The 26,304-nt window shown below is 45.1% G+C and overlaps 1 protein-coding gene across 1 annotated transcript in view; it reads right to left on the bottom strand.

The window, feature by feature from the left end:
- LIFR (LIF receptor subunit alpha) overlaps positions 1-22,811 on the bottom strand; it is a 75,161-nt gene extending 52,350 nt beyond the window's left edge. Inside the window, exon 1 of the mRNA XM_043599648.1 lies at positions 22,502-22,811. The gene's annotated coding sequence lies outside the window, so the exon portion shown is untranslated. The remainder of the gene's footprint in view (positions 1-22,501) is intronic.
- Positions 22,812-26,304: the final 3,493 nt, after the last annotated feature.

Genomic DNA, 26,304 nt, shown 5'->3' with positions numbered 1-26,304 from the left:
CGAGAAAAGAATCCACTGCTGTGTTTTAATCAGGGGAGATCCATGATCTGACGTGCACTTTGGGGAGATTTCTCTAGCTGCTACATGGAGGGTGGGCTCCAGGGGAGGACAGAAGAGGCAGGGAAACCATAGTGCAGGTGACATCACCACCAGTGGTGAAGGCTAGGATTCTAAGAGCAGACGTGGAAGAGGCAGTCACATGCAGGCTCTGTTCTAGAGATGGAAGGTCTTCCCAATGCACTGCAGGCAGGATAGTGTGGTGAAAAAAACACAGATTGGGGCTGAAGCCCAGCCGTGCTACTCATTGTGTGGCCTGAACCTCTCTGTGCCTCAATTTCTTCATCTGTAAAGTGGGGGTGATAACAATATTTTCCTCTTAAGTTTTTTGTAAAGATTAAAGGAGTAAATAAACGTAAAGCACTTAGCAGAGTAGCACACACGTGGTAAGTGGTATTGAGCGTATTCAGTGTGTGGTGTGAGATAGAGGGAAAAGACAGGAAGCAAAGATGGCTATCAGATTTGGTGGGAACACAACAATGGAAGGATGGTGGTGCCATTTAAATCCTCTCTGGGTCCATAAAGAGGGAGGCAGCGATTTACGGGGCTGTTTACAGACAGTCTGTTTATAACAGAGATTTGTTTAAAGACCTCAACTTTGATGTGTTCCTACTCCCCAAAGACACATTCCCTGCAGAATGTAAAAGAACTGTCCAGGAAATCAGAGCAGCTACCAAAGGCACAGATATCCAAGAGGAAAGGCTTCCGCATCTGACACACAGGGGTTCCTCAGAGGAATGACGTTCCCATTTGCTGCTGCTGGGATGAAGCCCACCACACACGAGTCCTTCCAAGGCACTGAAAACTCCTTGTCAGACCTAATAGTGCCTCGTTTTTATACTGGAACAGACAACCAAGGATCATAAAACATACAGGCAGAGCCCAAAACAATGAAAAGAAATTCCAAATAAACAGGGTCACCAGGGCAAAAATAAAAATTACTCCTAGAGAAAAGGGATAACGTGGAAAAGAGGAAAACTGAAACACAAAGAGAAAACCCACCTCTAAGTCGTATTCTCAGAATGAACAGGACTCAGCCATAAAAATAAGAAGAGATGCAATGAAAAAGGAATAATCAGGAATAAAAATAGCTCTTGTAAGTTAAATGTATTGGCTGATACTAAAAGTTTTTTAAAAACGGATACAACATTGAGAGCAATCTTTCAGGAGAAAACCCAAGACAAGAACAGAACAGGTGAGAAGAGATGTTAAGAGCAGGGACTTGAGAGAGGAAAAAGGATCCAACATCTAACTAACTGGAGCCCAAAAAGAGGATTCAGAAAACGCTTTTCTTAGCAAATGCAGACGGCAAGACTTCTCAGCTACTGCTGAATACTGTCAAAAACTCAGAACAGCAATCTCGAGTAGCTTAAATAATTATAACCAAAACACAACAAGAGGCACGGGCACACATTTTAAAGGTGTTCAGCCATTTTCTGGCTGAATAACTTCCTAGTCACTTCTGGTGTCAACTCGCTCACATATTAGAATGAAAATGTATTCGTGGAATGTCTAAAATGCCAGTTGCTAAAGTTACAGAATTATTACATAGCCTGTGCAGGAATAACTGAATCAAGGAGCCCCGGAAGCGACCAAACCGTAACTGAAATAATCACACACCGCATTCACTGACTGGCTAAACATTAGCTTGAGGTGAAACAGTCCCTCACTACAAGTTTACAGTTGTTCTAGAAAGGAGACATGTGTCCTGTGAAGTGGCAAGAGGGGTATGTAGGCAGGCAAGCTCTGGACCAGACCCTGTGGATGCAGACTCTCCTCCTGGCTCCAAGGCTAATCAGCAGCATGACTGAGGCAAATCACTTGATCCCTCCCGGCCTCAGCCTCTGGGACTGCAGCATCGAAGCCGCCTCTACTCGGGGCTCAAGTGAGAAGCTTCCCAAAGTCAAGGTGTGATATTCCACTCCTGTTGGCAGGCAACAAGCAAGCAGATACACCAGCACAAGGTCGGCGCCGACCGCAGGCAGCGATCAAGGACACCACTGACGAGGTCAGCGAGCATCAGGCTGGGGTGCTGGGTGTGCTCAGGAACAGGACAATCAATGGCAATGCCACCAACACCTGCTTAAGTGAACACACGCAGGATGATAAAGAAAACTTTCTTCTGCCCTTAACACTTATGTAGCAAATTCAGAGGAAGTCGCTCGCGCCATATGATACTGTGCTTGTGATAGATCTGACTTCACTACTAAGCAGAGTTTCAAAGGGACTCACTTGAGACCACAACAATACACAAACAGAGCCTTCTAATGAACTTTAATGGAAAAAGGACACGTGAAACTGGTCTTTGCTCCCTTCTGATAGAAACACTGCCAGAAATTTACTTTTTTCCCTACCGGATGCCTTATTCCTAGAGGAGAACACGTTTTTAGAGAGCTTTAGGAGCTGATTTTCAAAAGGAGGCTCACTGTGGCTTGCTGCGGCAGCCCAATGCAGCAGCACATTCCTGGAGGACAAAAGAAGTGACAGGCCACAGGGGCAGGCACAAACCGGAGCTCCCCGCCCAGCCTAGAGGTGGCAGCAGCGGGCCTCATGCTGCCAGATTTTATTTTTCAAGCCAAGGTAGAAACCTGGGATGTGTATGAAAAGCTCAACTTTGTAAAATGTACGGAACTAATTTGTATTTTTTAGACATTCTAAAGGCCAAACAAAATATGCCTTCAGAAGGTACCCCACCCGTGGGCCACCAGTCTGTCTCTTATGCAATACAATTATGTTAAAGGATTAAAAAACGTCAACAAATCTTCTTTTTAAGAAAACAGATCAAGCAGAATCAATTTATAAAATTGCTGGAATCGAAAGGAAAAAAATCTATTTTTCGCTGGTTTAGTTTCTTTACGTTGCGTCCTGACTTCGCATAGGCTGCGGAGAAGCGCAGGCCAGCCCGCACGCAGTGTTTTCCGCCCCTCCTGGGGAAATGGAACCTCCACGTATGCACTCGGATTGCTTCCTCCTCAGCTTTGAGAATCCTGGTTCCAATCTACATGAGGTTTTGGTCCTTTCTGCTGAGGACAATTAGAAAAGAGGGTTGAAAAGAGGGAAGTACAGCTAAAGGCAGAGAAGGACCAGAAACTGCGGTCGACAGATTTTGCTTGATCTGATTTTTCTTCTGGCGGGGTGGAGGGAGGAGGGGGAGCGGGGTGAGGAGGGAAGGGGAAATGTGGCAGAGAGCTAGTGTATCCTACCGGCAGGACTCTCCTTACAGTGGCCGGGTGGCACTACAGCCAGCGGGAAGGGGCTTGAGAAACACCTGTTCAGTCAGGGAGACATGAATGAAGATGACCCAGAGCATCCTTCATCCCGAGAATGTAGCTTTTTGTCATCACCATGAGATACTTCCTGTCACCGATTCAGAAAAGGAACTGCACACTGGAGGGAGAAAAGCCACTTAACTACAAGGCAAGATCACCAAACCTACAGGAGAGATGCTGGAATGTTTACCCCCAAGCAAGGGAGACTGAATGGAAAGTAAACAGTATCCATACTGCTGATTCATACTCTTTTAGTGTCCCTTCTTTATTCTTTTCTATTAGAGGACAAAAGAAAACGTTGAAAAACTGTGACCAGCAACTAGTTTCCTAACTGCATTCCCCACCTCCACCTCCCCTATACACGAGATCTTCAGCTCCGGGGCACTGCCTTTGAGGAAGGCTTGGCAGGAACATAAACTTCTTTGCAGTTAGGGAGACCCCACTGTGCTGTTAAATCAAGTGTGGGGATTTGAGTTGAGGGAGACATACCTATGAAAAACACAAACCTGGCTGGTTTGGAAAGGCAGACTGAGACTAGACTGTGTAGGAAAACAGTAAAGGTTTTTCAGGAAGAGAGAAGCTTGAAGGAAGTGGTGTTTTGGGAAGATTAATTAAGAGAGAACTGCAATAACAAAGACAAAGAATTGTTGATATATATATATATTCAGCTACAAAAAAGTCTAGTTCTCAAAGAGCCGGGCAAGTATTCAGCACAGTGAATTTACAGTTACAACAAAGTACATCACTGAGAATAACTGTGTAAAAGAAAATTTCAAAAGCTTCCAGGGAGGGGAAGGCCATCCATACAAGGTTTCGGAAATGAGACACTATGGGAACAGTTCTCTAAAACCAGGACGCTGGGACTTGCTGCATGAACCCGACCAGCCCTCCGCCAGCACACGGGGACAGTGACAGCACTATCTTCAGAGCGGGCTGCAGAGGAGACACTGGGTGTGTGGTCCACAGACACAGTGGGGGAGTGGGGGGGAGTATCAGACTTCTTGGCATTGAAAGCTAAAGAGAACATCTCCAGAATCTGTGCAAAAATTATTTTCACACTTGAATTCTATTCTCAAACTACTAATTACGAGAGATGATAAAATCTATTTTATAAAGCTATGCCAGAACTCAAAAGCTACACCTCCACGTACCTATTCTCCGGAGGCTACTAGAGGATGCGATTCACCAAAAAATGAGGGAGGAAACAAAACATGAGAGAAATGACCCATGGAACTGTAGCCCTGTGCCCTCCCCTCTAACAGTTACCATTTCCAAGCTGCCACACCCCTTCACAACTCCCTGTATCTGCAAGTATTTCCCTTGGGCCTGGAATTCCTTTCTGTATGGCTTTCTGTCGCCTCCTCTCCTCCATTCACTTGGGAAACTCCTGGCAGGAGGTAGGAAGAGCCCAGGGCGGCCTCTGAGATCCCTTCTGGGATTCCCCGGCAGGTCAGTGGCTCCTTCTTCTGCTTCCACGCTTTAATCACATCTCTAGTTCAGGGCTTGCACAAACAATGAGCCGTGGGCCATGTCTGCTTTTGTGAATGAAGTTTTACTAGCTCACGGCCGTGCTCACTTGTTACATGCTACCCGTGGCTGCTTTCGCATTATAGTGTTAGGACTGGGCAGTGTCCACAGAGACTGCATGGCCAGCAAAGCCTAAAAGATTTATTTACTACCTGGCCTCCTAGGGAAAGCTTGCTGACCCTGGCTCCCAGGCATCACTTCCCAGTTTTGTAATTCCTCCCACAGACTCCAAGTTCCTTGAGAGGATGCTGCCTCTCCGTTCACCGTAAGCCCCCACTGTCCAGCACGGCACTGACACTCACAAGTTTAAGCTGGCTGATGGCTGACCCAAGGACTGCCCAGCCCAGAACACAGAGTCGGAGCTGCAGTTCCCAATGGACGCACTGAGGCGCCCCAAGGCACAAAAGCAAGCCATCTGGGATATTACAGTGTATTTTAAATTTTCAAAGGAAACAAAGTGACATCACTGTCCAACACTGTCAGAACCTTTAGCTCAAGTTAGGAAGGCAAGTCGGTTTCTGTTTCTTTCTTTCTTTCTTTTAGAGAGAGAGAGAGAGAGAGAGAGAGAGAGAGAGAGAGCGCATGCAACACACACACACACACACACACACACACACACACACACACACACACGTGGGGGAGGGGCAGAGAGAGAGGGAGACAGAATCCGAAGCAGGCTCCAGGCTCTGAGCTGTCAGCACAGAGCCCGATGCGGGGCTTGAACCCACGAACTGTGAGATCATGACCTGAGCCGAAGTCGGATGCTTCGCTTAACAGACTGCTCCACCCAGGCACACCAAGGTAGGTCACTTTCAACACTAGGCGATGCTACATTCCTCTCAATGACATCACTTATCCTGCAAAGACAGGGTCATTGGGTGCTATGATAAAATACAAGCACCACCCATCCAGATATCAACATACAAATGGAAACAAGGGTGGCAGTATCCCGACCTGTTTCCAAGGTTTGAGAAGGTATGCAGTACCCAACAGGTTCACACAAGTGGCTTTTGAAGAATAACATCAAAATATTATCTTTCACACATGTGGCTTTTAAAGAATAACATCAAAATATTATCTTTGTTTTAAAAATTGATATGCGTTATTTTTCCAAACCGCTACTAAAGTGTCAGGTCATAAATACTAAGTTGTCTGGAACTAAGTACTTCACAAAAAGAGCTGTTAGGCATTTCTTTGGACCTAGGGGCACCATGAAAACAATGAAACATCAAGAGCCCTGTGAGCCAAGAAATGTTTGGGAATCTGAGAGACATCTCCATGGCCTCCGGATTCCATTATCCTGCTCTAATCTGAATCTGCGTGCAGGAGAATGATAATGAAATGTGACTTGTGCTATAAGAATATGTCTTCGTGGATTCTGCAGGATAGCGTTTCCCCAAAAGTGTTCCTCGGTCTGACTTTTTGTTTTTCAGGATCTTTACGTTCCTCTCCTTCAGTTTTGATGATCTTCACTCCAGTGAGGACTTCCCTGTTAATTCAAGGGGCTGTTCACTATCAACTTCAGCGTGTCAAAACAATTTTGAGGAGCGCCTGGGTGGCTCAGTCAGTTAGGCGTCCGACTTCAGCTCAGGTCACGATCTCGCGGTCCATGAGTTCAAGCCCCGCATCGGGCTCTGGGCTAATGGCTCAGAGCCTGGAGCCTGCTTCCGATTCTGGGTCTCCCACTCTCTCTCTGCCCCTCCCCCATTCATGCTCTGTCTCTCTCTGTCTCAAAAATAAATAAACGTTCAAAAAAAAAAAACAAACAATTTTGAGTACACCCCTCTGGTGTCTAAGACGCCTCTGAAGACTCCCCATGGTTCCAGCGTCAAGTTCCTGGCCAGCCTAGTAGACAAAACCCTCCAGAGCCATCCCCTTCACCCCCCACTGCAGCAGGGAACCACCCTCCAGCTCCACACATTCTCACAGGCCTCAGGACCCCCCCTCCAACCACTGCCTCTTGGGATGCTCCACACCCCCAACTCCTCCTGTGCTTCAGGATCCACCAGACACTCCACGGCCCTGCCGACTGAGGTCTGTACATTAGCCTCTCACCTCCGCTGGGCGGTCAGAGTCGCTGACATGCAACAGCCTTCAATAAATGCTAACAATGTCTATCACACCCGCGAACTGGTTTTTGCCTTCTATCACAAGAGTTAAACGCTCTATTATTATAGTACAGAAACAACCTGAAGAACACTCCTTCTTGGTCCAAAATCAGCCAAGGGATCTTCAACGTGCTGGGGAAAAGCACGATAAAAGCTTACCTTCCAAAAACAATCAGGAACAGCTCATTCCCCAGTACCTGCTTCCCCACACTCTCACCAAGATCAAGGATTTTTTTTTTTTTAATTTTGATCTCTTCCATCTGTTAGGCCATAAATGGCATTTCCTGAATATGTAGTCAAAACTACCTTTCACGTGTCTATTGGTAATCTGAGATGCTTTATGAATAAAATGCTCATTCTGTCTTTTGCCCATTTTTCTAATTAGACACTAATCTTTTTCTCACTGCTTGATAAGAAACAGCCTAACATCACAGCCCAGTATACAGATGGACTGCTACATGCACTGCACATATTTCCAGCTTGTTTTCTTACTTTCCAGTGAGGTTTTGTTGGACTTTCATTAAGTCAGGTTTCCCAATTTTGTCCTTTCTGGTTTCTGACCGTGAACACTTCCTCATGCCGAAGTTGTAAAAATGGTCGCCCATCTAATCTTCCAGTACATTTAAGGCTTTTAACATCTGAAACTTTGGTCCTTTTGAAATTAATTTCGGTGTACAAGAGGAGTCGGGACGCAGGTTCCCCTGGCCCCCAAAGGTTACGCTGACCCTAACACCACTAATTAAAGAATTCATTCCTTCCCCCATTGATTAGAGATGCCCATAAGAGAGCATTCCTTCTCAACTTCCTTGCTGGGAAGGGACTCCCTTAGCCCACCGTTCTTTCACCCTGTGCATCTTCACTGAACAGCATCATCTATTCGGTGGCTTTAATCATCGTTCACAACTAATGATGTCCAAATCCGTATTTCTAGGACTGGTCTCTTCCCAGCCACAGATGAACCATCTGTCCACCAGGCAACTTCTTGTTTATCTACACAAATCCACTCAAATGAGGTCCTTCAAGAATGACAAATATTTTGACGTGACATATCCACTTAGAGATTTCACAGATCCCTCAAAAACTCCACAGGTATAAAATTAAACTCAGTTTCCCTTCCCAACCTACTCTCTTGCGCCCCAGGTCTTGTTCGTGGCACCAGTCTCTCCTGGGTCACCCAAGCGAGAGTCACCCTTAACCCCACCTTCTTCCCCACCTCGTCCACCTACTCACCAGTTTTACCTCCTACACGTGGCTCCACCTCTCCCCCCCAACCCTTTCCCCCTCTCTCCAAGGCTACTGCTCTGGCGGGCCGTCAGCAGCATCGCCATCACATGTACTTTAATCACAGCTTAATCCACCTCGTGGCCTCTGGCTTCGGCGATGACTCACCTGGCTTCCATCAGCTTCTCCATCTCTAGCCCTCACTGTCCCTTCAAGCTTCAGGCCAACAGTCAGGAGGCGGCCCAACCAACTGCTCAGGCTGTACGTCCAAACTCAAATTCAAACTTCGGCCCCACAAGCTGATCCTCCTTCTCAACTCCCTGTCCTTGGGCGTCCTTGCCTCCTGGATCTCTCGCAGGCCATCACGCCCAGACGCTGGCATCACTTAATGTTCCCAGTGCACCCTGCACAAGTTCCACCTCGGGCATTTATTGTATCATACCAGGTATTAACGGAGGTTACGCTTTCCCTTCCTCCAACCCTCTCTTCCCATTAATTATGAGCTCCCTAAGGAACAGAGATTTATCTTTATAACACTCCTGCATCTGAAAGGGTTTTATATGCACAATATATCCAAGATCTATTCAGTGAATTGAACAAATCCACCCAAATGGCATTTTTGGTGGGGAACTGAAAATATTTTCATGACACTCAATTATTTCTTTACATTCTGAAGAGGAAGCTGTATGGTATGCTTTTGAATGCGCCTGTCTGTGACAGAAAAAAATTATGAATAAAAAGGTAAAATTGGCTCAAATTGTTGGCTTCAAAAAAAAAAAAATACATGGAGTAAAGCCATCCTAAAAGCCCTTTCTAAATTCTAAGAGGAAAAAAATGATTATGTAATAGTTTTGTATGGTTGCGATGCTGGTTTCAGCTAAGTCTACTATGATAATATAGAATGTACAAATGTTATTTTCAGGTATCATGCATTATTAATACATTATTTATCACAAGCAGGCATTGCTTTAAGTTCTTTAAATGCAGTATCATATTTAATCCCTGTAAGCACCCTATGAGGTCAGTATCATTATTCTCCCCTTCTTTATAACAAGGAAAATGATGCACAGACAGGTTTTGACACTTGCCTGAGGTCACACATGTTGTCCGGAACAGAACGTGGATTTGAATCCAGGCCTGATTCCCCCATCTCTAGACAATTACACATAAATGAAAAATGTGCAGTGGAAAACTCACTGAACCAGGGCAACAAGTCCTGGGCTCCAGTCCCTATTCCGCCACTGACCGGGTGGCAGGTATGTGACCTCAGACAAATTCCCTGATGTCTCTAGAATCAGACAACTACCGCCCAGGCCTACTTCCCCCTACTTTCCATGTCCTAAGAAATGCACAGTTGTTTCATTCCTGGGGCACGCTGCTTGTCACCGGGAACCAGCAGAGCTAGAATGCGTGAAGAGTGCTGGCCTCCTCCACCCTGCCCAGCTGCCCAGCTGCGTGCTGTTCCTGGGGAAATTCCACCTGCTTTACCAGGCACTTCCGGCTGTCACCTCAAGACAGAGGTCAGACAGCCTGTGTCCAGGGAACAAAACTGCAGACTGCTACCACCTTGCTGTTCTCCCAAGTATACTCGGAACTGGTTAGCTCCTAACCCAGCAGGTGCAAGCTCAAACCTACTCCGAGGACCAGCCGGACGAGGCGAGTGGAGCTGGCTGCAGGGAACAAGCACGGAGCGGACAGCGGTGGCGGGCAGCCTGGAGCTCGTGCTGGACTCCCACATAACTGCCACGTGGGAACACGGGGCCCCGGAAGTCACAGACCTTTTTGACCCTTTTTGAAAAAAGGGACAGGAAGGCAGGTTTGGTTTGGTTTTGTAACGTGAAATCTCCTTATTTTTAACGCTGGCAACTAATTCTTTACAAAACACTATGTGGGCCAAAGGAAACATATCTGAAGGCCAAGTACAGTTCTTAGGGCACCAGTTAACAACCTGTTTTCAAAATGTATTGGCATTAAAAAATTCTTGACTTGTTGTTGAAATGATCTTAAAATATAAACGGTCTGAAGATTTATATTTCAGTGCACAGATATCGACCAAAAGGGGCCTGAATGTTTCTTAACATTGTTTGGGGTTGGAATCTCAAAGCTCTCCTCTCCAAAAGAATTCACTGGGTCCTTTTCTTTCCTTTATGGTATTCTTTAATTACAGATCTCAAAATCTGAAGCATTATTTTAGAATACGAATGCTTCTCAAAAAAAAAAAAAAGGAAAAGAAAAAGAATTAAAACAAAACCTTTAGCTTCAGACCACAGTCTACAACATTTTGTACAGATGTGGGGGCAGAGCACTGCACCTTACATTCACTTGAAACTTCTGAACAGAGTGGAACAGAGAATGAAAAATACAACAGAAATAACTGGTTTCTGGCGAAACCATTTTGGAAAGGGATGTTCTGTGAGACGTTCCGTCAAGAAAGTAGGTTCTACAGACCAGAGACACGGAAGCTTTACAATGATCCTGGGTCAGACTGCAGGACATGTCAGGAAAGGGACCCTAGGCCAGTGTACTCAGCCCCCACCCCTCACCCCCTTACCTGATGAGGCTACTGAACTGGGAAAGCAAGCGTCAGAAACAGAACATATTTACTGAAAGGTATTTATGAACAAGATAAAGAGACACAGGTTGTACGCAAAAGAGTGAAGGGGGTTCTTTCACCATATTCCCCAGCCTTACTCAAGGGGTGCCTCTTAGCGGATGACGTCACCCTGGACAAAGTTTACTGACAGGTGTGACACACTATTTCTCTTGACATTGTCATTAACAAACTAGATGATGACACAGGAATCACATTCGTCAAATCCGTGGATGAAAAAAATGGGCAAAACAGCAAATATACTGCATGTAATAATGAGGATTCTAATAAACTAATCCAACAAACTAATCCAATAAGATAAATTCAGCATTGATCATTTCAAGTCCAAAATGACGCTGATGCTGACAATGACAACACATGTAGAAAATGAACAAACACAGGTTGGAAGAGACATAATTTAGCAGCCACATGTGGGAAAAACACCAAAGACTGATCAGTGAAATGGGCCAATAATGTAACGTAACTGCCAAAATACTAACAATAAGGATAACTCTTTTGCCTCCTCATTTACCACAATGCATAAAATCCTCTCCTCCAGTGGCATTAAAACTGGAGGATTCACTTTTAGTCTGAAAAATTAACAGGTAGGTAATCAAATGTCAAGGTATCATTAATATAAAACAGAGACTATTATTGTCTTTATTATTGCTCAAACTATGAGAAGTTCTCGCTTCAAGGGCGCCTGGGTGGCTCAGTCGGTTGAGCATTCGATTTGGGCTCAGGTCATGATCTTACGGTACATGAGTTCTAGTTCCCCATCGGGCTCTCTGCTGTCAGCGCAGAGCCCGCTTCGGATCCTCTGTCCCCCACCCTCCTCTCTCTGCCCCTCCCCAGCTCGTGGTCTCTCTCTCTCTCAAAAAAAAAATTAAAACATAAAAAAATTATTAAAGAATAAAAAAGAAGTTCTTGCTTCAATATAAATCTCACACCACACTTTCTTATCCCATCTCTCCACAGGTGTACCTACTCCCTGTTTTTTTCTCAGCTTTACTGAGGTAGAACTGACAAAACTGTATACTTTTCAAGTGTACAACTTGATGTGTTGATATGCATGTACCCCGTGAAATGACCACCACAATCAACTTAACACGTCCATCGCTTCACAGTTACTTTTTTGTGTGTGCAGAGTGGACATGCTTAAGATCTGTTCTCACAGCAATTTCTAAGCATACAATACAAAATTAACTGTACTCGCCCTGCTGTCCATTAGATCCCCAGAACCCACTCACCTTAGAACTGAAAGCTCCTACCCTTTGACCAACATCTTTAACCCAAGCAGCTACGTCATCGCTCCGGGCTCCACCTACCACGCACACTTGGGAACCCCTTGAACATTTAGCAACTTAAGGAGAAGCCATCAGTAGACCAGTGCTTGGGAGCTTTAAACGCATGGAATGCTTCTGCTCGGAGTTCAATCAGAAGCTTGAAAAACAGGCACGGAGGGCCGGGCGCGAGAGGAGCTTGTGTGCCACCGCCTGGACACTGTTAGGACAACACAGACGAACTTCAGGGGCCGGGCCTGGCGGGGGCCCCTTCCCCTCGGCCTGCATTGCTGCAGTGCTCCTCACTGGTCTCCGGCTCCCCAAACCCTCCACGGCACAACCAGGTGACGTTTCTGAAATGCTGGTCTCACAGGCCTGAAGTTTCCCACCAGTCTCCCTGACCTACTGGAAAAGGCGCCAACTTTAGCAGGACACGAGGCTTTCTTAACTTCCCAATCCCACCTCTGCACACATTGCCCTTGCGCTCAAGTTGCCCCAGACATACCAGACTCGGTGGTCCTCTGGGTCACTGCACACGCTGCACCCTCCGCCCGGCATGTCCGTCCTACTCTTCGTCTGTTGAACAAACATCAGCCCATCCTTTGAAACGAAGCTCACGTTGCACAGCAACCTCCCCTGGTGTCTCTCCTTACTGGTCCCCAGAACTGAGACAACTTCCAGTTGCCATTTACCATCTAGATCATCACTGCTGTCTACCGTGTAGTAAAAAGAAAGTGAAGAATCGCTCACTGTGTCTACCAAAAGCATGGAGACAAAAGGCAGATCGAACGCACTCAGCAAGGTACGTGACCTTCACTGCACCTGCAAGTGTTTGAGCTTTTGATCCCAGCAATAAATACAGCCCATGGAATGTGTGAGTACAGCAATCACAGCTTTGATTATCTGGAAGAGAGCTGAAAAGTTCCAAAACAGAGACGTCTGTAATTTTATTGAAGCTGGTGTTTGAGAAAGGGCGAGTGCGCTAAATTCGATGTCTAGCCGACAGCCTACCGTCCGCATGTCAACACGGCTTGGCTGCTTCCTACTCGCCAATGCATACTCAGTACATCTCACTGAGAGAGAGAAAGCGTGTTTCTTTCTGCAAAGTGGTCTTTCCTCAACCAAAAAAGGGAAGCTAACTGCTGAGGGGGTAAAATGGACCATGCAAAGCAATGGTGTAGACAGGAAAAACGTGAGATAAATGAAGAATAAAATGTTGGCTCTGCTGGTGCCTCTGACCTGTGGCATGACTTAACTTTCCATGCATTTTGTAGACACAAGAAAAAAGGTTTGTGGGGACCACGTTCTTTTATCAGGCTGTCTGAGGGGAATGATACGCAAGGTCACTACCTGTGAAATTCCAAGGCTTCCTCCGTGACTGTTGGGTCTGCTTTGCATCAGAATATTTCAACTGTTGCCAACTTAAAAACTGCCCTTACATTAGGAAATTACAAAATTAATGTCGTTTTATACACTGTCAAGTAGAAACATTACTCTAAAGTGCATGCTTTATTGTCCTCACCCTCAGTAAGAGTATGTGCTAGAATTTCTCAAATGGGATCCACGTATTCCATTCGGTCCTAAATTTACTAGTAGGAACCCATCACAGTAATTTTATAAAAGGTAAGCTCAGAAAGGCCCTTCCTTCACAGAAGACACACAGCAGCAATTTAGAGACTTTTAGCCTCGGGTATCTCAAGCAGGTGTAATGTAAACTGTCAGTGAAGGCAATAATAACCCAGTCTGCTCCTCAGGTGCTTTGTGGAATAAGCAGGAGGCACAGTTTGTTTCACTGAAAAGTAACATCACAACGAAGTTTCTTTTAAAATTGCAGGGGAGGAAATGAGGTCTACGTGTCTGTCAGCTGCGGAAGACCTTTTATTGAGTGTGAGTGTGCCTCCTGGCCCTGAACCGTCCTGGTCACCTCCCATGTCATACAAATGATGGGGCATGTCTGTCCTGGGCACTGCTGTGTACCTGATGCCTACCCACCGCCCAGGAAAAAAAGGCCCCTAACAGTTACTGAAGGAGTGAATCACATTTCATTCTGACTCTACAAAAGGAAAGATGACGAGACCTTGACCTTCAAGAACTTACTACTGTTAAAGACAAAAACAGAAGGGGAAAAAAGCCTTCAATTCAAAATAAAATTTCTTGGCAATGGAAAGCATTTCAGTTTTAAAGTAAATAAAAATGCAGGGTGCCTGGGTGGCTCAGTCAGTTAAGCGTCCAACTCTTGACTTCAGCTCAGGTCATGATCTCATGGTTCATGAGTCTGAGCCCCACATAGGGCTCCACGCTGACAGTGGGGAACCTGTTTGGATTCTTTCTCTCTGTCCCTCCCATGCGTGTTCTCTCTCTCTCTCTCTCTCTAAATAAATAAACTTAAAAAAAAAAAAAGTATAAACTAAATAAAAATTCAACAAAATCAGCGACCAAAAGCAATGAAATATTTTGTCAGAATGTCCTGAAATGCTTTTCACAACAATGGGACTTGTAAAACAAATTATTCTGCTTAGAAATTCTATATTAATAGAAATATAATATTGGTCTTAATCATATCAGATAGGTGAAGTCAAGGTAACACTTATCAAACGCTACTTTAGGCACCTTGAGCTGGACATTATTATTCCCATTTTACAGATAAGGAAAGAGAGACAGAACCTGCCCAGGTTCACACAACCAGTAAATGGGAAATAGCATCTGATCCCATTGTCTTAATCATATAACATGCTTTATATAGTGGAAATCAGGAAAACAGTAATAAAAAAAAATAACTAATAGTCACTTGTAATTTCAACACACAAAGATAATCCTACCTAATATTTGGTGTATAATTTCCCTGACATTTTCCCATATAATAGGTAGAAAACTGTATACACATTCTGTATTCTAGACGCTCTGTCACATTCGCCCTCCAAAATAAAATCACCAAAAAACTTAGATCAATTTACACATGCATGCGGTGCCAGGGTGGCTCAGTCAGTTAAGCGGCTAACTCTTGATTTTGGCTCTGGTCATGATCTCGAGGTTCATGAGGTCGAGCCCCATGTCTGGTTCTGTGCTGTGCCAAGCCTGCTTGGGATTCTCTCTCTCTCCCTCTCATCTCACTCTGCCCCTCCCCTGCTTGCTCGTGCTCTCTCTCTCAAGATAAACAAACATTAAAAAAAATTTTTCTTTACACACGCCATTTTACAATCTGCTTTTTCAGTTTGCAAATTCTGAATATCTTTCACATCAATAAATTACTCCCTTACCTACCTCACTGTTCATGAATAAAGGGTTTTTTCCATTACATGTACATACCACAATTTGTTTAACCAATCCCTATTATTGAGCATTTAAACTGTTTCTAGCTTAGAACTATAAACAAAGCTACAAAAATCATTTTGCAAATTAGAGGTTGTTTGTTTTTCTGTGTGTACTTTGTGGGGACGTCACCAGATTCTGGAAATGTCTTTTTCCCAAACTTCAGAGAGCACCCCGTGCAATTTTGAGACACTCCACACTAAGTGGACTTCCCATCAAGTTAAGAACCAGTGTGGGAAAGACAGCTACTGAGGAATATGGTCTCCACACGCAGCGTGGAGGTAAGAACCATTGCTACAGATTGGTCTCTGTACACATGTTTTTTTTTTCCTTAGCTTAAATTCCTTGTGATGGAAATGCCTGACTAAGAGACATGGCACATTTTTGAGGCTTTCGATGAGTAATACCAAATTGCCCTCCTGGAAAGTTGTAACAATTCAAACACCCACCAGCAGGATTTGAAAGTGACAATTCCCCCGTCCCTTTGGCTAGATTTGTTTTTAAATTTTTTTTTTCAACGTTTATTTATTTTTGGGACAGAGAGAGACAGAGCATGAACGGGGGAGGGGCAGAGAGAGAGGGAGACACAGAATCGGAAACAGGCTCCAGGCTCTGAGCCATCAGCCCAGAGCCTGACGCGGGGCTCGAACTCATGGACCACGAGATCGTGACCTGGCTGAAGTCGGACGCTTAACCGACTGCGCCACCCAGGCGCCCCTACATTTGTTTTTAAACAATCAAATCCCTATATGGCCTTCGGTTTTAAAAATAGTGAAATGACTGGTAAAACATATGTGGAGAAACAGCAAACAATTCAGACAACAAATGACGTATTTTAAACTTATTTAATTAATTAATTTATTTTGAGAGAGAGAGAGAGAGGGCAAGCAGGGGAGGGGCGGGGGGGGGGGAGAGAGACTCCCAAGCAGGTTCCATGCTATTAGCATGGAAACAATGCAGGGCTCAAACTCCCTAATCATGAGATCAAGACCTGAGCCGAAATCAAGAGTCAGACGCTGAACTGACGGAGCCACCCACGTGCCCAAATGCTGTATTTTAAAATACCTGTCTTCAAAAACAAAATATAAAACGTTAATGACATCAGATCCCAGCTGACAGAGCTTACAGAATGACAATTAGAAAATGTAGTGAAGCCAGACTCAGAAAAGTGCCAAGCTAGTAAGTAAAATGCCACACCTTCACTTTTCCATCTGGCTAATATGAGGCTTAATATTGGGGGCTTTAAGAGTAATGTGATATATTTTTTTAACAAGAAACTCATGAAATTGCATATTCTTTCAAGTTTTATAAATACTGTACTATATTATAGCTAATGGGGCACTCTGAAGTTGTTAAAATCCTGTAGATACTCATTTAGCAACAAGTATCTGAATGCCTATGGGCTGGGCAATGTTCTCTGTTGAGGACACAGTGGCGAACCCCACAGAGTCCCTGCCTTCAAGGAGCTGCTGTTCTAAGGGGGGAGGCTCAGGGCCCTGTAGCGAAGAATCAGCACATCGTGGTTCCACAGTCCCAGTCTGGAGCCACTGGATTCTTGGGCAAATTACAACAGCTCTGGTCTTGGTCTCTTCGCAAGTAAACTTAAGAAGTGGACCCGATGACCTGCGACCTCTTGTGGCTCTCAAATTCTATACTTTCTTCGGTTTTGTCTGAATGTGTAAGTTCTTATTACTGATACGTGCTTTGCATTTTAAGCTCTATATAGTTCCACAAAACCTGAACCTGGATCTCCAAAAAAGATAATTTCACATTCATGGTAAAACTCTGGTGAGCCAGGTATCTTCGAGGAATAAACACAGGAGAGGTTTCCAATTAGATGAAGATTTATGCTCCCAACTTTAACAGTTTCTTTGAAGAGGTTTCTAAAACCTTCTTGCCTCCTTCACTTTTGTACTGCACTATGAATACTGAGGCATGAAATGTGAAACAGGACCTCGCTGGTACGGCAGTGGGTCTCCAAGCGTGTGGCCAGGAACGGCCGGCACCCCAGCTTTCAGGCGGCACGGCGGCACTTTCAAGGGCTGCGGCACTCAGGGCCGGGTAGCAGATTCTCATTTCTCCCCAGCTCACCCACACCCCCAGCTCAACAGACACACAATTCTGCCCACAGAACATCTACCACTCACTGCCCCACTAGCATTTCTTATATTAGAAATGGGAAACACTACTTCTGCCACTTGTTATTTTCCACCAGATGTTCCTGCCGCCACCATTTCCACTGTCCTCAGATCCAGAGTCTCCTTGAAGGCTGCTTCTGAGAGCAGTGAGAGGAAGGCGCAGCAAGGGGCCTCAGTAACCCAAGCCCCCTTCTAGGGAAAGGCCACACACACACTTTCAGGAAGTGACATCACTTCTTTGTGGTCTAAGTGCAGAATGCTGCCACTTAATAACACAGAGAGATTCTCAACTCCAGGCACCTATCAGGATTCCAAGTCGTCTTCTGTACCTGCCACACAAAAGAAGAATTGGGTAAATGCCAAGATTTTTCTCACCTCTGTGCAAAATTCCATGAAGAGCTCACCCACCAGAAGTTCTTCTCCAACTTCCAACATAAAACCCATAAAACCGCATCTGATAAACACAACCTTTGCCTATGTGAGCAACATGAGCAGCAGTGATGGGCGAGAAAGTATCTGCTCTGATTTCAGACAACCAAAGTCTGATTTGGAATTCTGCATCTCTGTGGTTCACAGAGGAAATACAAAGGAGGCAGGAAAAGTACTTCAGCTCAAACATCTAAGCTGCTAAGTGACCACAACGAGTTACATATAAAACAGATGCTCACGTGCTTCTGCTATACCGCTAAAGAGCTTTCGCTGCAGTGACAGTGACAAGGGCAAAGCTGACTTAAGTTTTAGGAGCCACAGAATCCATCCTTTACAGTGTCTGTGCAGAACTCATGATAAAAAGTTGGAAGAGAAACCTAGAAACAACTTACTCGGTTCTGGTATCAACCAGTTCGAATACCAAATTAAAAAATTTAAAACCCTCACTCTGCGAGATGACCAAATTCCTAATGTCACACAGAAGCCAAAAAGTCACAGTCAAGAGAAAGATAACAGATTCTTATTAAACATCTATAACAATTACTTGGCACAAAACTCATTTCCCACGCTTTCAATTAATGTAAGGGAACATGTATTTAGAATGACAAACAGATTAGAAGTTGGGAAGAGGAAATACCCCAGTTCCTGATATTCCCTAAAATAGAACATGCACACATTCTTCCTGTGAGAATAGAAGTACCTGCATAAAGTACATATATTTTATTTGCTCATTAGTCTGTCATCTGCTCAAAGGAATTCATCCATTCAGTAAACAAAACCCAAAAAAAGGCATCTTTGAAAATGTTATGCTCAAGCAAATAGCAAATCTACTGATACCACAGGTGAAACTTCTGACTAAATTACTCAGAAGTCACTACAATGTCCTGGAAAATTAGGTATGTTTTTAAGCCCTCACACTTCAATTTCATGGAAAAGCAATCAAATGCAACCAACACAAAGCAATACTTTGAGAGGATGTACATCACAGATTTGGTAATGTCAAGGGCCACAGCCATGATGGAAAGCTCAAGACTCCCGAATCCAAGTATTTTGGCCAAAATCAGGCAGGATTATTTTTTTGAAACTCCCCAATTATTCATTACTTCAACAAATATTCACATCCAGCTGTTCCTGCTGGTGGGAGAGGGTGAGGAACAGCCAGACCCCTGCCTGCCCTCCTGGAGCTTTCAGCAGGTGGAGGAACAACCCATCCAAGGCCTCTATTCCACGTCTACAATACTACTTCACACGTGCAAACACTCGGGCACCAGGTACAGTGCCTGTTCTCCCCGGCCTGGCACTCTCCCCATCTGCTCTCCATCACGGACCCCAGCCACAGAGGCAGCCCTCTGCTCCTCTGGTAAGACAGGCCCAGCCTCACCGGAGGGCCTTTGCACCTGCGGTTCCCTCTGCCTGAGCCACTCTTCCTCCAGACCTCCAAACACACAGACTCCTTGCCTCATTCAGCTCTGCTCAAATCTCTCTACCTGAGAGAAAGTTCCAGGAACACTCAATCTAAAACAGCAGCCCCCATCCTGTCTTTACCACAGTGACTCATTACTTTCCCAGTACTTATTACTACTTGGTATCATTTCCTTTACTGCTTCTCTGCTTTTTATCCATCTCCCCCAGTAATTTGTGAACTCATTAAAAGTGGGGTCTGCCTGCCCTGTGCAGTGCTATATTCGCAGTCCCTATAAGGGTGCCTGGAATGTAACAGATGCTCAATGTATGCTTATTTAAGAAGAGCAAATATAGACAATATTAGCAGTTTTGTACTACAATGACAGGTGCCAAATAATAAGGAAAAAGAAAACATCTTAAACACTAAGAAAGTTGTTTGATAGGTTAAAAAAAAAGTATAGCTTACCCTCATCTTAAAAACACGCTCCAAAAATAAATGTAATAAACATGTAAAACTCAACATTGGCTAATACTCAAATGTTATGATGTATTAGGCTCAATTTCTAGGATTAGTACTGTTTCTACGATTCGTTTTAAAAGCACTGAGATGTCAATTTTTAAAGAGCCAAATATTTTCCAAAAGCATACCTCCCCTTAAGAGTTACTTCTAACCTCCCAAACTGTACAAATTATAACCATATTATAACAGCATGAAAGTATGAGATACTGGTGATAATCTACAGAAGGCAGGTATTTCAGTGCCTAATGGTAAACAAGTCTCATGAAACAAAAACTGCCTTCATCTTCAACTTAATCAAAGGTACAAGCCTTTTCTCCATGTTCAAAAATATTTAATCTCTTATGAGTTTTTCCTACAGATTATTCTTAAAAATTTGTATCTGTTCTTTTCTTTCTTTTCTTGAAACAAAGAGGTAAGGTGTTCATCAAGGTATATGACCTTAGTTTACTGGCCATCATGGCTCAGGCTTCATCACAAAGACATCAAAGATCTTTACGGGTCACTGTGAAATTATACAAAAGCAAAAAGTGTATATTGGAGAGAAGGGGCATTTATTTCCTGGAATGTGCTACAGAGACGTATGTTACTACTGCCTTTGGGAATAAGTGAAACCCACTCAAAAACTTTAAAAACACAAGTTTTACAATAATTTTATAACAAAATGTTAGAAACAACCTACACATACCTCAATTAAAAAAAAAAAAGAGGTTAAATAAATTATGGTTCATCCTTATTGGAGTACTCTCAGCGGCTCCCAGAGAATGAGCCAGCTCTCTTAAGTACTGATAGACTGCCAAGATTTAGTACTCTAAGGGAAGGGCGGGGAGCTGGTGCAGAACAGCATATACAAAGTGACCTCGTTTGCGGAAAGACAAATAAAAAGAAACATACAAAACGTTAATACTAGCATAAGGTATATCTGGAAAGATATATGTAAGGAACTAGGAACCCTGATTCCTGGGGAGACCAGGGTACTTGCTGCAGAGAAGGGAGAAAGATGGACTTTCCACTCCAGAGCTCTTCATATCTATTTGATCTCCTCCAGTGTGCACAAACTGCCCGTCCCACAAATTAATACAATACATTTCAATATCAAAATAGCGTATACGGTTACCAACATATTATTCAAGAAGACCCATTAAGAGTACAGGCTTTCAAAAATCACAAAAGTTGTTCCATTCGACAGCAGAGTTCCTGATCCTTAATTCCCAGAAGAGAATCCAAGTCTCCACTAATTAAGAGAGGCTCGCTTGTGATCTCACCTATTACAAAGCAAATAAGCCTCAGTTCAATTCTTGGAAGGGAAAGAGCTGCCTAGGTTCACCTTGAAAACATACCTCGTATTTAAATTGAGCTTGTAACTACCTAATGAAGTCTCCAAATTAACACAGTTTCCACCTGGCAATAAAACAGGACGTCAATGTCAAAAACGAGGGGAGAGTCCCCAGTTTTTGAGAACACACTAACTATTACACTTAGGTTTCCTTTCCTCTGTCAGGCTTGTTTAGACAAGGAACCCTCCGATTTTGGTGAAACATGATTTCAGATCTGCAGCAAAATAATTTTAGGGGGAGGGGCAACCATCATTTTCAGTATACAAACGCTTTAATTTTTCATTTGCAGCAGATGGGAATGGGCTTTAATTTAGGATTCATTTGTGGACCCCTGACTAAATGATACTACTAGGTCACATGACTTTTACTCCAACCAAAACTTTTTTTAATTAAAGAGAAATCTGAAACTGAAAACGAACAATGGGAAGGCAAACCTTAAACTGAAACCTTTTTGTTGAAAAATGTAAGTTAAAAGGACACATAAAAACAAATGCAAAGAATTCATTTTCACACAAATGTCACTCAAAAAAATGCACACCCGTTCTATCAATATTTGACTGCATTAAACACACTCATACAAAAAGGAACACAAAGATACCCAACGGAGAGTAAAGACCTCATATGCCGCTGAGTTTGTTTTTTGGTAGCCGAAGGTGGGCACCAGAATCCCATTATTCAAGCCCTGAAGTTAATGCACAACCACCTGACGTGCAGAGTTTTCTGTAGGGGTCAGAACTCAAGACTCCAGGTCCTTCCTTTCAGACAACACATCAAAAGTGGCATCGTGCAAGAAGCCTCATTTTGATCGCTAACACTTCAACTTTGGCTTTATCGAGGTTAGCGCCTTCGGACAGAAGCACATAAAAAGTACAGGTAAATTAAATACACTCATAAATAAGGGAGGAAGAGAGAAAGAACTGATTAATGAAGAGTCGAGGCACGGGGTCACGCAATCACCCGGCTGGTTACATCTCCAAAGGAAAATAAAAATTAAAGCTCCTTCCCATCCCCCAGGTAGCCTCTGGTCTCAGAACTTACTGCCCTACGTGGGGCAGAATTTCGCGGCCAGGGAGTGGGCGCCCTCCCGGACGCGGGGTGGCCCGAGGGCGCCGGAGCACGACCCGGAGCATTCCCCCCACCCCGGTGTCAGTCCTCGCGGACGCCCCCAGACCGGAGCCGGCCGGAGCGCTGCCCCCCACCCCGCCCGAGCCGCCAGGCGCTCGCGGCGACGCGCCCACGGCACCGGGCACCGGGCACCGTGGCTCGCGCTTCCCCACGCCCCGCGCCGCGCCCACCCGCCTCCGGCACTCACGGGCCGCTCCCGCGCCGCTATCTCGCCATCCCCCGCCGTCCGCTCGGCCGCCGCCCGGGGGCTGCCCGGAGTCCGCAGTCGCCCGGGGACCGGAGGCGAGGAGGAGGGGGGCCGGGCACAACCCGCCGCCGCCGCCTCGCCTCCCCAGTCCCAGCGCCGGGCTGCTCGAGGCGGCCACGAGCTGGGGGCGGCCGGCTGCCCTCCGCGAGCCCTGGGAGTCGCCGCCGCCGCCAGAGCCTCCAGGAGGCAACGCTAACGGCCACGGCCACGGCCGAGACGCTTCAGCCCGGACTGCGGCGCGCGGGGGCGGTGCCTGCACGCCGCTCGGCGGGGGGCGCTGCTGTCCCGGCCCCGCCCCCAGTCCCGCCCCGCCCCGCCGCCCGCGCCCCGCGCGCCCCCGCCGGAAACCGCCCGCGCGCCCCCGCCGTCCCCGCCCCCTGGCCCGGCCGCGCGCGTCCAGCCCTCGCCCGAGGGGCCGCCTCTGGGAGTCGCAGGAGCGCGGCCGCGCGCGGGGTCGGAGCGCCGAGGGTGGTGCTTCCGCGGAGAGTCCTGTCCCGAGGCCAATCTCGGAAGGTCATGGAGGAGCCAGGGAGAGCGAAGCGGACGGGGCCGTGCAAATCCCCACAGAAGGCCGGCTGAGCGTGCGGCGGCCCTGCGGGAAGGAGAGTGGCTCCCGAAACGCTGTCAGTGCGCCTTGCTAACGTTGCGTTGAGGACTGGAAAATGTGGGGCCGTGCTTTAGCCTCCCGTGTGAAAACACACGAAAACCGGCTTCTGTGCCTCCGCGAGGGTGGCGGGGGGGAGGGGAGGAGGAGCGATTGCTTAGATTATAGGAGTTACCTAAAAGGCGCCCAGGGCTGGGGCCCTGCGGCTCCAGCCACCTTCCTCCTCTGTAGTGCAGGGCTCCCTCAGTCCGAGAGGGCCCGCGGGGCATTCTGATAATATCCTGGAGCCATCTAGTCTTGCCTCCAAGGCGTGGTGGGTTTATTTGTGCAAAGAAGAAACGGATCCCTTAATGGGGTGAGATTTTTTCCTCCTTGCATTGTTCCCATTTCCGCAGTTTCACTTGGCCTCGATTTTCTTCCAGAGTAATGCACCAAATGAAATTAGCTGGAGAGCGCTTGATGGCGCAGAATCATGGTTTGAAGATGTTTACACTCTATGCCGGACGCGTTTGATGATGTTCTCTTTGGCACGATTAATTTTGCAAAGTTAAGAAATGTGCCAGATAGAGCCCCTGGCACGCAGAGTCACAGGGCTCTGCAGACACACCTTTGATAGGAAGCTAGCTTGTTTGTTTCATTTGTGATTATTTGACGCACCAGCACCAAAACCAATGTGTTTTCTAGAGACCTTTGGGTGAAATTCTAAACTGGCAAAATGAAGCTTATTTTCTGAAAGAACGTTTCACTATTGATAATGTGACTAAAACAGGCAACCAAACACCTGCAAGAATGTTAATTGAAAAGTAAGCTTCAGAGACAAAAAATGTGTTTCACAGTAAGACATGGTCCCTGCTAGTTCCTAAGAGCCAACTCCATCCATGTGAGTATTTTATTTTTTTCCACGTGCATATTTGCAACACCAAAGCTAAATGCTTCCTATTGTCCTTAAGATCTTGTTTGGAAAACATGGTTCTTCTCTGTGTACCTGAAGCTCGGTTTAAGATATACAACATTGCCTTTTGCTTACCCCCATTCTTGAGTCCATGATGGTTAGAGAAAGTTATTATTTATATTGGAGAAGCCTATAACTGGCTTTTCCATTAGGCACAGTGCCTAGGGCCCATAATAGCTTTAGGGGCCCACGTCAATGGTCTCATTTCAAATCAGAAGGAAAAAAGTTAACATTAAGGTCTAAGAGAGTGTTTTAATATACATTAAAATATTTGTCATTACACTAATACAATGTTAAAGTAAATTTTTTAATTTTAATTTATTATTTTTTAATGGAGGAGGGGATTCAACAGAGGCAAAAGTGCCTAGGGCCCCCAAAATCATGTGGTCCTGTTACCTAGGATTGAAAAGTTCCTTTTCATGAAAAATATTTGCAGTTTTAAGCACATAAAATGCTAACTTCTGGAACTTTGTTTTCCAGATAGAAAGGAACAAAGAAAGATAAAGGGAGAGAGAGAGAGAAGAAAACATTTGGGGGGATAATGCCTAGCCTAGCATCCATTGGGTATATACCATGTACCCAGATCTGTCCATTACTCATTTAAGCATCATGATGCACCTGTAATAGAGGTATTGTTATTGGACCTAGGCATTGATGCAGTTTTTTTGTGAGGCCTGAACTTTATGCAATTGGGTTAGTCCTCTTAAAGTAAAAACCAAATGCAGCCTACTCATACTGCTCTAGCAACACCCAACACAAGGGAAAGTGACAGAGGGAAAATCCACGTGCAAAAGGACCTCAATCCCAGCTGATTGTGGTTAAAAGAGCTTACTTTTGCCAACTGTACAAAAACACACAACCGCGTGAATGTATTATTGCTAGGACTCCTTCCAGGGCCATGAAGGGGGGCCTGGAAAAGATGCCTTGAAGCTTAGCTTTAGTTAGCTCCACAGAAAACTGCCTCTGATGTATGCCCTCTACCCAGTTCATAGGTAGGAAACTTAGGAACTTGCGGTAGCTCCTAAAGGCCACCATCGTGCTCACCACATACCCAGGTCTGGTTTGAAGAGGGGGGCGGGGGGGTGTTCACACTTCTCCCACGAAATTACGGATTTTATATTTCCATACAAAGAAGTGGCTTTAAAAATACGTTGGTAAGGGGCGCCTGGGTGACGCAGTCGGTTAAGCGTCCGACTTCAGCCAGGTCACGATCTCGCGGTCCGTGAGTTCGAGCCCCGCGTCGGGCTCTGGGCTGATGGCTCAGAGCCTGGAGCCTGTTTCCGATTCTGTGTCTCCCTCTCTCTCTGCCCCTCCCCCGTTCATGCTCTGTCTCTCTCTGTCCCAAAAATAAATAAACGTTGAAAAAAAAACAATTAAAAAAAAAATACGTTGGTAATATCCCGATTATGACGAGGCCATAATTCAGTTTGCAGCACTTGATATGGTCCTGTCATCTGTGCTGATAGGAGTAAATTTTTCTTAACTATTGTGTAAAAAGTGTACTAACCATTGTGGATTCTCCTAGGAATCTCAGCTTAATTTCAAGGGCCATGGATTTCACTCAAGTGTCACAGGCTAGTCAATTTGTAAATATTGCTTTATCGAGTATTTACTTTTTTTACAATTTCATGAGCTGTTGCAAAAGAAATATCAGAACAAGAATTTGTTTCTTTTGATGCTTAGGTCTTATAATATGAAGAGCCTGACACATAGTTCCCATTAAATGCTCGTTAAACAGCAAGAATGAAATAGAAAAGATCACGTAATTGGAAGTAAAAGGGTAGGTTATATTATAAGCTAAAATAAAATGGAATGAAGCAGCGAATTGTTAAACTTTAACTTCTTGCTGGACAGCAGAATTTAGCTTCTTAGTTATTTTGTGCCCAAGATTTGCATTCTTCTTTCAAATTCTTGGCCGTTCTCCCTGCTTTTCTGTTTTATGTTTCTTTTTTCTTTCTTTTTTTTTTTTTTATAAACAAGATTTCATTTGAAATGCTTAAAATATAAAATAATCTCTAAGTGAAACAAAAATCGTACTCATACCTATAATGTAAGTTCTGGAAATGAAAGGCTTTGTTCTCTGAAAGGGTCGATCACCCACAGAAGAAGCAACCTTGAGAAGATAAGGTTTTGTTATTAAATTACTTCCATCTTGGCCCTTAAGCTGGCCTCTTGGGATGTGTGATC

The sequence above is a fragment of the Prionailurus bengalensis genome, chromosome A1 (assembly GCF_016509475.1).
Source record: "Prionailurus bengalensis isolate Pbe53 chromosome A1, Fcat_Pben_1.1_paternal_pri, whole genome shotgun sequence".
Taxonomy (NCBI): Eukaryota; Metazoa; Chordata; class Mammalia; order Carnivora; family Felidae; genus Prionailurus; species Prionailurus bengalensis.
The sequence above is the reverse complement of the archived record's forward strand: the minus strand, read 5'-3'. Positions and strand labels throughout refer to the sequence as shown.